An 18,152-nucleotide genomic window follows, 5' to 3' on the forward strand; every position below is an offset into this window, starting at 1 on the left:
CTCAACCATTACATGAATAACAGGATAAGACAATATTGTAAGTAACTATTTATGCAAACACCACAGCATACGGTATTGTACATGTTGTAACGTAAATATCATGCACTTAAATTAGGACAAAAAATACAAATATTTTTTTTTTGTATAAAAGAATACCGTTAACCTCAATATTGGTTCTAACCCTGTAATTGATACATTAACTCCTTTGCTGTAGTGAGTCATTATAAAGGGAGAGTAGGATAAACCCTACACCAAAAACATGTGTCCCTGCAGGTTTAAATTTAGTTTCTTCGAGCCACAAATATCGGATACAATGAGGAGAGTCATCCTGGGTCCCAGAATTTCAGAATTTTTCTGAAGTCAAATAGCTTTCATAATGATTTTGCAGTCAGTGGAGTCTATGGCAGTTAGAAAACAAGCACAGTTCCCCTTTTCTTTAACTAGGAATAATGTGAAGTCTAGTTCTATGATGAACTAAGCAATGGATATCATTCTGCCAACATGCTTAGATACTGCCCTCCACATGAAAAGCTGAACATCACTACAATATAATTTACTAAGGTCTACAGTTGTAGCAAATGTTAAATGGACAACAGCGCACACTGCATAATAAAATAATTCATAAATAAATTAAAATGACATAATTCCCTCCCCTCATCCCAATGAATAACCAGCACTTGTGCTATAACCTCGGCTGGTCACACAAAAATCGGAAGTTTCAACCCAGCCAGCACAGGGCGGAACTCTGTAGGGGAGTAGGGGAGACCAACCTGTTGCTCAATACCATTAGGATTCTCTCTGGAACCCCTTGGGTGGTGGGTGCCACGGTAATAGTGTGTAATTTTTTCCTATTAGGTACTATTGAGGAGCTATATGTTTCAGTTATTGACTGCTTGGACATACTTGCGCGTGAGTCACTAAATGACATTGAACTGAAGTGGGGGGGACAAGCTATATGTCATCTCTCTAAGTGTAGCATTATATGATGTTTAATAACACCTGGGAAGGGGTTATTAAACATAATATATTATTATTAATAATTATTATTTATGTTTAATAACACCTTTTCTTCAGACACATGCATTTACAAGTACAATTTTACAGTATGTTATCTACTGGAATGCACTGCTATGCATATGACTGATTGCATATTAGCCCCGCCAGCTGAGAGTACTTAAATCATTAGTGGTTAAATAACATGAAGTTACAGCCAATGATTTGCATTACATGCTTGATTTTACCACTGGCATTACTGCAGGACAGCAAACTACCTTTTTATTTTTAAAGAGATAAACAAAAGAGGACATTTTATTGACCGCTTTCTCTTAATTTAATTTAATTTTAATTTAATTTAACATTTCTGTTTGTATTTAATTATATTTTATATTGAATATTGTAATTTTTGCATTTATTACTCAAGTCAATATTGTCTCTTTTGAATAGGACAATTCATTACATTATTATATTGTGTATAAATAGGGTAATGAGACTAACATTGTCTAGACACATCTCTACACTATCATGGGGTGTCAGTATACCTACTTGTACGCCTGACATAAGTCTGGCATAAATGCTACTGATTATGAGCTGGACACATCTTGATATCAGTCCCACTTAACACATGTACGTAAATTGGCTTTTTTGTGTTCTCCTTTTCCCTGAGTATGTTATATGCATCCACCTGTAATTGAAGCCCTTAATGTACATTATTCAAAGACGTTGGGAAGCTCTTAACGTTTTCAATGTCATATATTTTTATCTATTATCTGGTTATCGTGTTATTTGATGCTGAATGAATGGATTGTCACCTATGTGACAGCTTCAGATGAGTTGTTTTACTATTTATTTTTAAATGTACTATTCATTTTTAAATTTTAAGGTGTTACGAGAACGAAAACCATAATTGTGGCATATTGCTGTGGTTCTTTACTAGGTCACTCTCAAAATGCTTTTAATGATCAACCACAATATGCACTGAGGTTGCTTTCCAGGTCTGCTATAACATGTTATTTCCTTGAACTAACTGTAAATTATTTTATTTATCAGTGGTGAATAAAATAATGTAGAATGTGAAAAAGCTTCTAGTTATAGAAAAACTTCCAAAAAGAAAGTTCCCTTCAGTAACATGGCAACTTGATGAATGCACATGACTTTCTTTCTGTGCCCTTCGCAATGGTTTTGCTGTACACACATTACAGTGCAGAATATTATTTATTCATAATAAATCCCATTTTCTGTTTCAGTAATCACCCATATGAGTTATTACTTCCTAGCAGACAAATGACAGTAAAATGTCCAGGAAAGGCAGCATTTTTAGAGGTTCACTTTGCACTTGGCTATGATTACATGCTGGCAATGTAACCTTGACCATGTCAGGGTTAGAAGGCTGCATGTTATGTGAGGACATTCCTGTGCACAGTACAAAGATATGGGATTCATGCCCAGTGATGAGCAGCTGTCTATTCATCCATCTATTTATATGTATTCTCAGCACTACAGCTAAACTAATGTTAATTAATAATACAGTCTTTTCCACACTAACTCCTAACTGGATGGTCATCCTAGTACTGTAAAAACAATATAGAAATATCGGAAATATATTAGTCTATTAGTCTATTGCCTAGACTATTAGCCTAAGGGTTACTATTTGAAAGCGGAATAATGGCAATCTGCCTATTTATAACTAGCAAAGGTTGGTATGGACAATCTACTACAAAAGCATAAACGACAGGTTGGGGCAGCATGGTGGCTGAATGATTAGCACTTCTGCCTCACAGCGCTGGGGTTATGAGATTAATTTCCGACCTGTGTGGAGTTTGTATGTTCTCCCCGTGTTTGCATGGGTTTTCTCTGGGTGCTCTGGTTTCCTCCCATACTCCAAAAAAAACAACATACTGGTTGGTTAATTGGTTGCTATCAAAATTGACCCTAGTGTTTCACTCCCTCTGTCTGTCTGTGTGTGTGTGTGTTAGGGAATTTAGACTGTAAGTTCCAATGGGGCAGGGACTGATGTGAGTGAGTTCTCTGTACAGCGCTGCGGAATCAGTGGCACTAAATAAATGGTGATGATGATGATGACAGGTTGTCTTGTACTGCAGATTTTCAGAACGTACATCAAGAAAATTAATAAAAGCAATGAATGGTGTTAGCTGTGTGATTTGTAAAGTATGTTTAGCCCAGTCACCAGCTGGATGGACCAGCCTCCCAATAAATACAATAATAAGATAAGAATACGTTGCTGATCAATGTATAACTAAGCAAATGGCGTGATTAACAGAAGGTTTAATCCACTACAAATGAATAAAGGGCATTATCCCTGCACTTAATCAGTATGCAAGACACAAAATACATATTCATAACCTGCATATGGGAAAAAATAAAATAAAAGTAGATGTCTTAGTTGCGCAACGTGCCCATTATAGCTGTGCCAATTATATATATGCCATTAATTACTGTTTCTGTAGAATGGGCCAAACTATCATTAATGGCAATTCTGTTTAATGGGGTTGTACACAGCATATCAAGTCAGGGTAGGAGAGAGGGGGGAGGGTGACAGGAAATAATTTAAGTCAAAATAATGTTATAAATGCCGGTTGGAGATTCTGTGAGTTATGTCTGCTGAGGTGCTATCTTAGGACGGACCTTCCGCTGTTGATGAAAGAAAAGAAATTGATGCGGAAAAGAAGCTTTTATAAATCAAGTCTTAACCTTGTGGAGATAAGATTATTAGTTCTTAATTATTTCCAACTTGGAGGAGGTACACATAATGTCCTGCAGATACATTTCCACACATGTTTGATAAAGTATTCTTTCCACTGTAATGCTTGCAAATACATATTGAGTTTCTTACTTTTGATACAATTAGTCAGTTTAAATCTATGTTATTGTTTTATTTTTCAGTTTGATGATACTTTAAATAATATAATCTATATCTGTATACATATGACAATGTCTAATGGGTATAGAGTACGTTATTGTAATCAGGCTTACCTCTGCATTAAACCGCAGTTCTCATAAATTTCAATAGTGACTGCAGTTTGGGCCAATTTACCAAGCCCTGAAAGCCTCGCTATTCGGATCCTGACCCCCAAAGGCCGATGCCATCTGAAGATGATGATAGCTGTTCTCCCCTATGGGAAGAGCATCTTTGGATCCCTCTCTAGCAGCCTTTGTGCTCTCTCCTCCATTAACTAATGTAAATGGCTGTGTGCCATTGCTGGGACAGTCTCTTTTTAGATGTGCTGTCGCGGGATGATTTTTTAATAATTGGGCGCGTAATATCATCCCTTACCATTGCATTAAATGATGATAATTTAAGGGGGAGATATGCGGCCATTCAGAAATAGGCCCCTAAGGCACTTTTGTGTGTGTGTGCGTGAGTGAGTGAGTACGGCCGTGGGTGCGTGTGTGTGTGAGAGATACAGACCAGCACTACAGAGAACAAACTGGGCAGAAAGTTGCTGTACCAGGACCCCAAATTCCTCTTGGTGACCCTGATTCTTAGGTAATTTCTCCTTCAAATCTGTCCTGTTTCACTCATATCCTCTCAGTTATGATGTAATATGTCCCCTCGTGGCAGCAGGCCACAAACCCTCTCCTAAATTTGCTGGGGGATCCCGGGACGTATTCCCCTCCATCTGTGCCCCTGGCTGTCACACTCTCCCCACACACTTCTCCTCAGCTCATTCCAGCCTTATGTTGGTAACCAACTGTTCCTGGTGTGTCTCCACTAGGTCCTAGTGCTGGGGCCACACAAGCAGTCAAAGGGAGTGTGAATAACAACATCAGAGGGGATGTTACATTCTGATGAACTTTTCCTAATTATCTCAACTCTGAAAATGATTGGCTATTTTGAACACAACTTTGCGCTACGGATTCATCAGTGGTTTGATTTCTATGCTTGTTGCCTCAGAGTCAAGCCAGCCTCCCAACAAAGTGTAGGTGTGATGAAACGCGTTTGAACATGGCTTAGCACAAGTGTTCCATGCAGAGGGTCTGGTGAGTGTGACTTACACTGTATCAGGAAACAAAACCTCTATATTGCTTTTCTTGTATTTGGTACAGGTTTGTATGCTTTTGAAAGGTGCAATTTGTGGAATAATATATTTTTATACAATACGAGGCACCCCTTGCTTTATATATATATATATATATATATATATATATATATATATATATATATACACACAAGTTAACCCGTGCATGATACTCATGCATTCTAGTCAAATCAAGCTACTTAAGGTGTTAAAAAGGTTCTTGTCATGCATTTGGGCCATAGCCCAGGCCTCAACCACCAACCACTCCCCACTGTCACCCCCGGCAACCACCAACCACTCCCAACTGTCACTTCTCCTTCAAGAAATATATATATATTTTTTTTAAATCTTTATAAACACTTTTAACAATTAACAAATTAAATTAACAAATTAAAAACATCTTAGTATATCAAATTTCAGCCCTTTCTGAATTTTTTTTCCCACACACACTAAGAATTTAGTAGGTCAGTGTATAACTCCGCCCAGCAGGTGGCGCTGCAGCTTGGTTTTATTTTTTCCACACACAGACACACAGACTAACACACGCCACTAGACATTTATATTATAGATATATATAGATATATATATATATATATATATATATATATGTAGATCCCAATCACCTCTCACTATGTCTGTATGTATAAACATATATGTGAAATGGTTATGCCCACCATTGCACAGCTAGAACACCTCGGCACCTCTTTATCTCATTTTAATACTTTCGCTCTGTAAACCTGAAATTGTCTTTTCTGCACTTCTCTGCAAATGAGGCACATAGGTTCATCTTCTCCTTTAGTCTATGGGAACATCTTCACACCTGCTCCTCCACAAATATGGCCCTATGCAGGAACCTACATGGAGGCACAGGGCAGGTCCAATGGGGCTTTTCCATTTTGTAAGTAATGTTCCGTATGCGTTGGCCCTTATGAGTGTGCCTGTTAGCTGACAAGTGAGCTCGGTCTCTGCCCTGGGGTCAAGCACTCAGTGAGACTATATCACCTCCTGGTCAACAAAAACTGGGAAACTGCCCCATCACCAATTGTAGCTACACCTTTAGGAAGATGAATGGGGCAGCACATAAAAAGTGGCCAAGGCCAATGGAAAATGTAAATCTGTGCAGGAAGTGGAGAAACGTAAACCTGCTGTTCTCTTAGTAAAGAAAATGTGTAGAATAACTGGATGTTATAGCGCATAATTATTATTATTTTTTATTTTTTTTGGTGGGGGTGATGTTTTATAATACCACAACATAACATATAATGTTATGTTATGGTATTATAAAAATAACTACACACCGCTATTCTGATTGGTCAATATACCTTACATTTGGCAAAATATAGGTTACAATTAGCCTTTATTTTAGTATAGTCAGAGAAAACATTCAAGCCAAAAATCATAAAGTAAAGTATTTTCAAACTGTCTTTGGCCTAATGGAACTATAGACTCAAATTTTATTATTGTCATATTGTCAGATTGTAATCCATGAAAACAATATTGTCAACCTTGTCAATAGGGCTAAGGAAATGAAGCTAACCATTGGTGAGTATACAGTTTAATGCATACATTTTCTAACCAATACTACAACAATGTGTCATGACTGCTCTCCTCTAGGTGGAGTAGGTTGGCTTCACTGGTGTCAAGTATATAGAAGTGAACATTCTAAAGGGAAAATAAATAAGCAGAATAAAGGAAATATTGCCATAACATATCTAGAATAACATAAAGAGGAATTGGAACATATCTCTCTCTCCCATTCTGATATGCATGAACACAAAGCAGCAACGTTGATCCTGAATATGCATTTCTAGGGGTTTATAGTACCTCACTCTTTAGTAGTGACTAGTCCTATAGATAAACAAGCTTTCAGGCTTAACAAACAGTATATAAAACTGTTCCTTAAAAGGAATCATATATAATAAATATATGACCAGTAGTTTGATGTTTGAATTATTAGACTGCAGCATAAGTGCATACTTGCCTACTCTCCCAGAATTTCTGGGAGGCTCCCGAATTTCAGGGAGCCGAATTTCCCGGAAGAGTAGTCAATCTTCCGGAGACTTGTGGAGGCTGCTATTTAATTCAAGGTTTTTTTTATATAGTTGCGGGCAGGGCTATGGTGACACACTGGCATCACCACGCCCCTCTACCCCCCTATACTATAAGTCTACATTGACGTTTTAAATTGAGCCAATATTCGGCGAGTTGCAAAAAGCACTGCTTAATACTTGCATTAAATAACAAAAATAATCTAGTATCAACTTTAATATAATACTCTTGCCTTTAACCATTGCATTGCCCTGATATTAAACCTTCCCTAAACTTTAACCCTATACCAGTGGTTCCCAAAGTGTGGAGAGGAAAACGAAAGAAGGAGGGCGCAGTGTAATGGTGAAGGAGCAGTGTGAACATGAAGGGGCAGTGTGAGCATGAAGGGGCACAGTGTGAGCATGAAGGAGCACAGTGTAAGCATGAAGGGGCACAGTGTGAGCATGAACGGACACAGTGTGTGCATGAAAGGGCAGTTTGAGCATGAAGAGGCACAGTGTAATGGTGAAGGGGCACCGTGTGAGCATGAAGGGGCACAGTGTGAGCATGAAGAGGCACATTGTTAATGTTGAATGGACTGTGTGATCATGAAGGGGCACAGTGTAATGGTGAAGAGGCAGTGTGAGCATGAAGGGGCACAGTGTGAGCATGAAGGGGCACAGTGTAAGCATGAAGGGGCACAGTGTGAGCATTAAAGATCAGTGCGAGCATGAAGGGGCATAGAGTGAGCATTAACGGGCATAGTGTGAGTATAAAGGGGCACAGGGTGTGCATGAACGGGCAGTGTGAGCAAGAAGGGGCCTTGTGAGCATAAAGGGGCACAGTGTAATGGTAAAGGGGCACAGTGTGAGCATGACGGGGAACAGTGTAATAGTGAATGGACAGTGTGATCATGAAGGGGCACAGTGAAATGGTGAAGGGGCACAGTGTGATGATTTTTGTGCATATTGTTGTTTTATTTTGTTTGATCTTATTCCTCTTAATAATAGCTGTACATTTTTCTTTGACAGAAATATAATTGAAAGAAATATATATAAAAATTATTTTACCTTGGAAGTATGTGTAATATTTTTGCAGGTGTGGTAGGAATTTTCGTCACTCACAATTCCGACAGAGTTTAGAAGGACTAAAAAAATACTGATTACTATAAAAACGAGAACCTGAAAATATTGACTTACCATATAGCAGTAAGTACTTCCGGTAGGTTTAATTAGCTACACATCAAAAATGCATCTTTTAGAAATATCTACAGTAAGAAATCACGTCACTTGTAATGGACACAGTGAAAATGGCACTTTTAAAGCGCCATTAGTCGGACCCACCACCTCCATAAAGTAATCCAGGCGGTGGGTCCGGCCATTGTCATTCTAAAAGTGGCGTTTTCACTGTGTCCATTACAAGTGACATGATTTCTTGCTGTAGAAATTTGTGAAAGTCGCATTTTCGATGTGTAGCTAATTAAACCTGTCGAAAAATACTGACTGTCTGTTATATGGTAAATGGATATTTTGAGGTTGTCACTTTTATAGTAATCAGTATTTTTTAGGCGTTGTAAACTCTGCAGGATTGTGAGTGCCAATGAAGTGACTACCACTGATTTTTGCAAACAACTTAATAAGTATTTCTGTCCAGACCTAAATACTTATTACGTTATTTTGACCCAACTACTTATAAAATATGACTACGCGGTAATTATTTTGGAGGGGTTCCTTTAAAAAATTATGGAGACCCTAAGATTTGGGAATCACTGCCCTGGGCCTAAACGTAGTGCAAGCTGTGCTCCACAGCAGTATGGAACTGTTTTTTTTTTATTTAGGACCCCAAGGGGTAAATGTATCAAGCTGAGAGTTTTCCGGCGGGTTTGAAAAGTGGAGATGTTGCCTATAGCAACCAATCAGATTCTAGCTATCATTTTGTAGAATGTACTAAATAAATAATAGCTAGAATCTGATTGGTTTTTAAAACCCGCCCAAAAACTCTCAGCTTGGTACATTTACCCCCAAGTGTCATAGTGCCATTGTTCTGGGACCCATAGAGAGGCAGTTCCTAATATAACATATTGTGTATCTGAGAGAAGACAGATTCTATTCAAGAAACAAAATGGACATGTATCTGAATCGTTGTGTGAGATGCATATTGCTGAAATCACGCCCTGACCGCATGACACAAAAGAATCCATAGGCCTTCTTATGCAAAACAAACTTCCATTACAACAAGATCATCAATGTAAACAGGGGTTATTCAATAATGGCTACACATAAAAAAAGCTTCAAAATAATATAAAAAGTATGGCTCTAACGTAACCCAGTAAATATCAAGAAAACCAAGGCAAAGAATATGTAAGACTGAAAGCCAAAATGATTGAACAGTCATTAGCTGCCAAACCAAGGACAGCCAGCCAGGTAGCAAGAAAAAGAGAAAGATTGGTGCCCAGGAAAATCTATAGAAAGTTTTGTGGAGAAAAGCGGGAGCTTTAGAACAATGCAATTAGTGATCAGTGGAATAGTTGCATGACATTGGAATAGACGGGAGTAATCCCTCACTATTATATGCTGCAGACGCACAGCGCAAAGAAAATACAGAAACAGCTCTGTGCCTGACAAGGTAAATCCCAGCCATACATTAGGGCTCCTAATACATTGCAAAATATCTGGCCTGCACAATAGGGCTGGATTGTGGCCAGGGAAGGAGGAGCTTCTGTTACCACTGACTTGGCACTTTGTATCTCTTTTGACTTTTGTAAAATCACACCCCGTTTCTTAACGCTTGTGCTCCCAGTTAAAGTTGTAAAGGACAGCAGTTTTCTTGGTACTCTATCTATTCCATTATACCAGCTCTGATGTAGAACTATGTGGTGAGCAAACTACAAGTTTAAGCTGATTAACAGCTAAAGGGCTTTTCACCTTTTAGTCAACTATCATTTCATTTTTTGGACATGTCCACATGCAATTATAACAACATATATTGTTTTCTATTAAGAGTTTCCATCTGTGTATTTCAAGACCTTCGGCTAAGGAGGCTTTTATATTTGCTGCTCTAGTACATGGCAAAGCTCAGTTCTGCTCTGTGCATTTGATATAAAGAACTGTTTTATCCATGGCAAAGAAAATAAACAAATATGCATCAATAATAAAAGGCTTTGGTGAAAATCACAGCAGAAAGTACATTGACAAATCCATAAAGTAAAGTTAGTCACTAGAAAGTGAACACTATAATGTCACTTATAATATTTTACATTTTAACCTGTTGACGTTAATACAAGAGGTTATACTTACTAAACTGCGAGTTTGAAAAGTGGAGATGTTGCCTGTAGCAACCAATCAGATTCTAGCTGTCATTTTGTAGAATGCAATAAACAAATGAAAACTATAATCTGATTGGTTGCTATAGGCAACATCTTCAGTTTTTCTAACCTGCAATTTAGTAAATATACCCCAAGGCGTGTATAGTAAGTCCACTGTCTATCAACACATCAATAGCAAATTAGCTAATGTGAACAAGCATTTAGGATGTGTTTTCCCATTGTAGCCATTTCTTCTGTGCTATAACTAGCTTGAATATATTAAAATTTAAAAGCCTTTTGGGATGGAGTTCAGGTTTGTATGCTGATATATAGGGTTATTACCCTCATAGGCAATGATAGGGTTATTTGCATTTCTTGTTTTATCGCTATTTAGAGGTTCACTTTATATTTCAGATCTAAAATGACTCAGTCTCTCTAGTTTACTCTTAAAAAAATATATTTAAAAAAAAAATCACTCCTGACCTTGATAGTTCCATGCCAGCTCTCTTTAGTGCTGGTGTGTGTTATTTGAGTATATTGCTCTGTTCTTCCAAGTGTCTGTTTGTAGAAAGGGAACCAGCAGCGATGTTATGACAGAGAGGAGATTAAAGAGAGAAGACAAGTCTTATCTAGTGCTATGCTACTCGGAGTGCACCTTCCTCCCCTCAGAACACCTACAAGGGGACCTGTAATCTTCTGTGCTGTGGCCACATTGACAGACTAGTTATAACCCCCACTGGGCCTGATTCAGAGTGGAATGGAAGCATAAGTTGCAATTGAAATAGTTGCAAACAAGGGTATGTATATATACGTTGTATTTAGGGTTGAAGATGTGTCCAGGCCAGAATGAGTAGCAGATGCGTCCACCTGACAACAGACACACCCCTCAGACACTCATGTCTAACTTGTTAACATGTACAAAAACCTTTCATTTTATATGTTACAAAAGCAATTGCTATGAAATATTATTTAAACTTGATTAACCTAGTTAATACAGCAGAAACAACTTCCCAGCATGTGCACAGAGATACAAACATTATTTGTATCTTTGCTACAACATGCTCCGCACATCCTAATCTATGGCAGAGTGACTACTAAACCCTCAATAAGTATATGAGAATCATTTGCAAACCTCTAATTACAAGCAGTTCGCTAGTTTGGGTGTTTGTCATCAACACTGTCAGCTACTTACACCAGCCCCTGACCACCCGCAAATAAAAACGTTCTTTCAACTGTATCTGCGACTATCTTCCAGTCTAAATCTGTGCCGAATTGTTCTAAACGGCCTTTTCTATACATTGCCTACTTCAGGGCAGTGGCGGATCCGGTGGGGACATGGGACATAGCAGGGACATGCTGCCGACGGCTACACACTATGTGCAGGTCCGTTTGGCAGTGACAGGCAGGGACAGTGTGCTGCCCGGCTGCTCTGCCTTAGATGTAAAAAAGGGGCGGGGCCTAAATCGCCCTGGGTACAACAATTTTCTAGATCCACCCCTGGTTCAGGGCGGAACTAGCGAGCTGCGGGCTTGGTGCAGGGAAGTGAGGAGGAGGGAAACGGGGCCCATAGTTCTCTAGTTCAGACCCTCTGCATCTGCCATGCAGTGGGCCCCATTATCTCCATGGGCCCCGGTGCACAGCACCTGCTGCACCAATGGTAGTTCCGCCACTGGCCTACTTTAAAAGACCCCTTCCCTCCCCCGTCACGTCTCTGCAGATGTAAATTATCATAAGTGTTGCAGCACGGTGGTTCAGTGGTTAGCACTTCTGCCTCACAGCACTGGGGTCATGAGTTCAATTCCCGACCATGGCCTTATCTGTGAGGAGTTTGTATGTTCTCCCCGTGTTTGCGTGGGTTTCCTCCGGGTGCTCCGGTTTCCTCCCACACTCCAAAAACATACTGGTAGGTTAATTGGCTGCTAACAAATTGACCCTAGTCTCTCTCTGTCTGTGTCTGTGTGTGTGTGTTAGGGAATTTAGACTGTAAGTCCCAATGGGGCAGGGACTGATGTGAGTGAATTCTCTGTACAGCGCTGCAGAATTAGTGGCGCTATATAAATAAATGGTGATGATGTTAAGTACCAAAAAGTCACATGTCTGAATAGCTGCAGTTGCATATGTTCACTTTCTGAGCTCGCAAAGATCTGCTACCAAGCAGACGCACATATCACTCTGAATCATTATGTTCAGGGGCAGATTGGCCATTGATTGTATCTGGAATTTTCCCAGTAGGCCGATGGCATCATGAGGCCGTCTGGGGGTGGATACTTTTAAAGGGATTCATTTATTTTGTTCACCTGGAGGGTAGGAATAATCGTGGCTGGCCCAGCCAATCAATGACCTGCCCGAGATTCCTCTTTTTCCTGGTGACTGGCCCCTCCCCGAGGACCAGCCACAACGGAATGGCTGATCAGTCCCCTTCTCCAAACCACCGGCGGTGTCAGTGTCAGTGGTGAGTACTCTGAGTCCTGCCATCCTGTTTTACTGTAGGGGTGAATGTCAGTGGATTTCATTTCGCTTATTATTGCTTTCACCTCCAACACAACAGCTATATGATTGCCTAACATGCGGTTTGCTAAAAGTTTATTTGCTGTCACTATATATAAACATACACGCTGAAATACAGTGGTGGGTTAACACTAGAAGAGCTCTCAGCTGCAGTGTTATTTGTGTAAATGGTTACAGGTAGAGAATTAAAGATGCCATAGTAAATAACACCAAATATCCCCCAAAAATATATTGAGTTATTATAATCTGTTTTATACCCAGAGAATATATCTTGGAAAATGTTTCCACAATCAATTTCAGGGTTACATTGATGAATGAGTTGTAGATAACTGCTACTCCATTTAGATGCTGAATTCTGTTTGACTCTTGGGATAACTAATGCTCTACAGCGGGCCTGGCCACCCTGTGGCTCTCTAGGTGCTGTAAAACTAAAAGTTCCAGCATTCCCAGCCAGCTGTTAGCTGGCTATGTACTGGCAAAGCATGCTGGGGCTTGTAGTTTCACCCGTAGAGTCACAGGTTAGCCAGACCTACTCTACAGTATCTGTAGTTTTGCTCTAGCACTATTTACGTTGCATTGGTCTCGCTTAATAGCAATTTGTCTAGGGTTAATGGTGTGCTAACATACTTTTATGTTGTCCCCTCCTACAGCTAATTTGGTTCAGTCTTCGAGAGGCCACTTTCAGAATTTTTTTCCAGGGCCACTATAAATTCCCAATCCACCCCTGATTTTGTTAAATTACAGATTACAAAATGTAACCAACATAGTACGCAGCTACTAAATATGCTAGCATGTACTACCCATACATCATTATCTGCACCTTCCAGGATGTGTAGATCGGATTATGTTTATAAATACATTAAATGTCTGCAGACAAGAATGGAAACATCTTGTTTTGGGATGGCAGGCATACTTGTACATTCAATTATCATGTATTATACTATATGTGTATTATATGTGTTTCTGTACTTTACACTTCATCCTTGGACAATGTTCATTATCTCTATATGTGGTAGCCATATTTAAATATCATTTCCAGGAACACTTTGATGCTGGACCATGGACTTGTAAACATGTTATACATGGTACAAAACAATGGACCTCTGTGCGCTACAATTCTCATAACGTCATTATCACAGAACATGGTTATAACGCAGTATTTATGTATTTCTATAGGGGATCAGTGAGCAGATGAGGAGAAAGAGCGGCACAGGAAGCCACATGTAATATCTCTGTACCCCAACTCCTCCACCCACGTTCCCGGCAGCCGAACAAAGAGGCCGTCTGAAGGCAAATAGGGATTGCACGCCTCTTGCCTCTATAATTGCCTTGATACATGGTCCCCATAATATGAGCTACCGTGAACTTATATGACCCAATGGTAGCCAATAGTAAGTAATCTAGTAGCACTGTTGCTCTCAGTTGTTGTAGAGAGATTATCCAGACCATATAACTCATAATGAAAGCAAGTGGCAAAAATACATAAAACAAATCTGCCACAATCCTTTCCCATAAATTGCAGAAACATACTCATGTAATCTGGATGATGAAAGGGAATGTAAAGTGGAATTCAGGTGACTGAGTGTAGAAAGACAGAGAACAGGTGGTGTAAGTAATAGTGCATACACAATTTAAAATCAGATAAGAACATGATAAATAAAAATGTGCGCACTTAATTTAGAATAAATGGTTTACTTCATAGACCACAGTGCTTCACCATCACCTGCACTTACTGAGATTCAGGGCATCTGCAGACATACATCAGGTCAACCTCCCCAGGTTGTGTTAATGGCTTACTGATTACTTTAAGCCACTTGCCTATGTTTTATTTTTTAGTTTGTTGTGACATTAAAAGCTAATCGTGCTGTAAATATTCAGTATTCAAACGCAAATGTCAGGCCCGTACTAGGAAGACAGAACGTTTTTACATGCAAATATTGTTATATATATTCTGCCAGATAGTGTATCTAGCTAACTAAAAAGATAGGTAGGTGTTGATAGTGATAAAAATGGCCTTTTGGACCTTAAAATACATTAGTATAAAAAGTGCACAAGATAACTATTTTTTGAAGGCAGTTGCTGGATCTCAAAAGTCAGTTTTAAAACAATTAGCACAAGCACATGAAGAAATGGTAGGCAAATATTCGCAAAACAGAATGCTGTGATAATAATGGTGATGTCAGCATGCAGAATGTTTGCAGCAAAATGAGCGCAATGCCAAATCCAATGAAATTTGCTCAGACTGTTATGAGGCATGTCTATAGATGTAGAAGAGAACAAATATTGGTCTGTGTTTGTGATCATCTTCCTACTGCACCATCAGGCACCAATGTGTTCTGGAAGTAATCGCACTCCCAGCCCTAGTGCAGAATAGCTCGGCTTCATCTAATTTGGATCCAGCATAGAGGAAATATATTCCATTTTTGGGCAGTGGAAGACTTAATTCCTCCAGTATAGAAGCTTCTACCCCTGTACGTTCATTATTGATGTACAATGACGTAATTTCTCAATATGTACATATGTAATTTTTACAATCTCTCTGCTTTGCTGTTGACTCATGTAACAAATTGCAGGGTCCACCAGTATTATGGGTAAGTGTCAGCTCGCATCTGTCAATGGTAGCATCAATAAGCAACCAGCATTCATCAATGACGTCAATATCACCCATGTTTTTCACTTATTTTAAAGGTTATTTGTCCCAAAATCCTGTACTATATGCTCATAAACACTTCTAACAATGAACCATAGTTGCTCTATGAATGCAAATTACTCACAAAGTCTATTGGGTTTTGTGTGACAAATCAGTCCCTGGCTATTCCTGGGGCCATCAGGATTAGGGTTAAAAGCAGGTTTTTGATAGGGTTGTATGATGAATGGTATAAGCATTGTAGCTATGGATGTGAGTCTGTCAAATCAAATCTGCAGAGAGCTCTATGTTTCAGTGGCGTATCCAGGGGGGCGATCGGGGCAATCGCTCCTCCTAGCAGGGGCTTGCTGCTGACGGCTGCACAGTATGTGCAGGTCCGTTCGGCAGTGACAGTGTGCTGCCCGGCTGCTCTGATTGTGTTTTAAACACAATCAGAGCAGCCGGGCAGCACACTGTCACTGCCGAGCGGACCTGCACATAGTGTGCAGCCGCCGGCAGCCTTAGATGTCAGAAATGGGGCGTGGCCTAAGTCTCCCCCCCCACCCCCCCTAAATCGCCCGGGTATAGCAGTTTTCTAGATCCGCCCCTGCTATGTTTTAGCATACATCTCCGTGAATAGTCCTGTTTATTTAGGGAAGTACTAAATTGATGATCACAGAAATAGGTAATCAGGATGATTGCCTGCAGTTCATTTTTCTGCCATTAGATGGTACTAACTTTTTTCTTCCACCCAATGCTCTCAATAGGGGAAAAGCAACTTACACATAACACATAACAACTATAATAATGTTAATAATGTTTTATGTTTATGATATTTTCAAAATGCACAATTAATTACATTTTTATAAACATACCTGTAGGTAAGAGAATAATGTAATAAAATGTACTAACATTTATTTCTTCTAACAATTTTTATTTATGTGGGATGAATGCTTTTATTACGTAGATATACATAACTGACACTATATTATTTTTATATGTTTAATATATTATTTACATACCTCAAGGAACTTACATGGCAGCTTCAGTTCCCCTCCCTAGAGACATGAACCCGCTGTTCATAAAGTGCGGTTGTGGTTCCGCTAGGGATGGAAAGTGAGAAGAGTATATTTACAGGATATGAATTCATGGTGTGGTGACTAAATTCCCTACTTTTATCTTCAGATGTATAACATAAACTTTAAGACTCATCTCTGTTTTTATGAAAAATATATACAAATCTATTATCTTTAAACATAGGACATTAAACCTACCTGACATTACTTCTCCACTTGACATGACCATAATATATATATCACGATCTGGGTCTCTCCACAATAATCCATGCACTGAATCAGCGCGACTCTGGTCATAGGCAAACCGAGGGGGGGGGGGGGTCCTAGTGCCTGGGAACGCCCCTCCAAGCCTGGGGCAGTGTATAGATAAGTAGTAAGTAGATAAGCGCAGTAGTAGATAAGCAGTAGTAGATAAGCACAATTGAAGTTACCAGTTGCCTGCGTATTAGATCCAACCACGAGTACAACAAGATATAGAATAATCTGGGGATTATATATGTATAATCGATCTTTAGGGTCTATTTTGAAAATGTAAACCCTAATTAAACAAAACTCTATGAAAGCAGAGATTTCCCATCAAAAGGAGCAACATTTTGCAGCTTGGAGTTGGTAGGACAATGGTGTAGTAATACATGCACTTAGCCATGTAAAGGTGGGTGCAATTCTGCGGAGATCATAACGACAAAGCGACATTGCTCTGGGGCACATGGTTGTGCAGCTTCACAAATGGCCTTTATTATAGTAGACAATAAGCTAAAATAATGTAAACATGTTCTATAGATTATTTCTATTACTATACTACAGGTGTATTGTTTAGCTACAGTATTGTCACTGTGTGGTATAGTAATAGTGCTAGTGCTAATCCTGAATTGCTGTGTAAGACATTGGAGCTTTCTTTATATACGCATCGGTTCATGATGTCATCTTGGTATTATTGAGCCATACAAATTCCCCCAGACAAACACTGAAGTAGTCCGGTCATGTTCTAGGGACAATTTCATGAAACACTCATGATACATTTTTCCTTACATTTAACTATGTACAATATGACTACCGTTACCATGTAGCCTCCCTGTACCTTGGCACAAGCCATAGTGGGGACTAATTTGTTATTAATGTCTATTATACATTCTCATTTAATTATTGCTAATTGGCTATCAAAGTGACTTAATTGTTAAACTCAATAAAACATATTATAATATTATAACTTTTTTTTTATAATATTTTAATATTTTTTATTGAGTTTAACAATTAAGTCACTTTGATAGCCAATTAGCAATAATTATTGGCTTACATATTTTGCATTCTGCAGTAAGTTCAATACATCTAATGGTATTGACTGCTGCCAAAGAATATCTTCTGTGAAACCATCTATACAATAGAGTGATGGCAGATAGAACATAGGTAAGTCATATAGGTTGGAAAAATATACAAGTAAATAATTGTATGGAGAATGGGGGAAGAAAGAGGAAGAGAAGACGGGTAATAATAGGTCTATCATTGCATGTTGGAGTTAGAGGGGATTCTTTAAACCTTCCATATGTCTACTTTAGTAAGAAGCTATAACCCACTTT

This window comes from Mixophyes fleayi, chromosome 1, assembly GCF_038048845.1.
Source record: "Mixophyes fleayi isolate aMixFle1 chromosome 1, aMixFle1.hap1, whole genome shotgun sequence".
In the NCBI taxonomy this organism is placed as follows: domain Eukaryota; kingdom Metazoa; phylum Chordata; class Amphibia; order Anura; family Limnodynastidae; genus Mixophyes; species Mixophyes fleayi.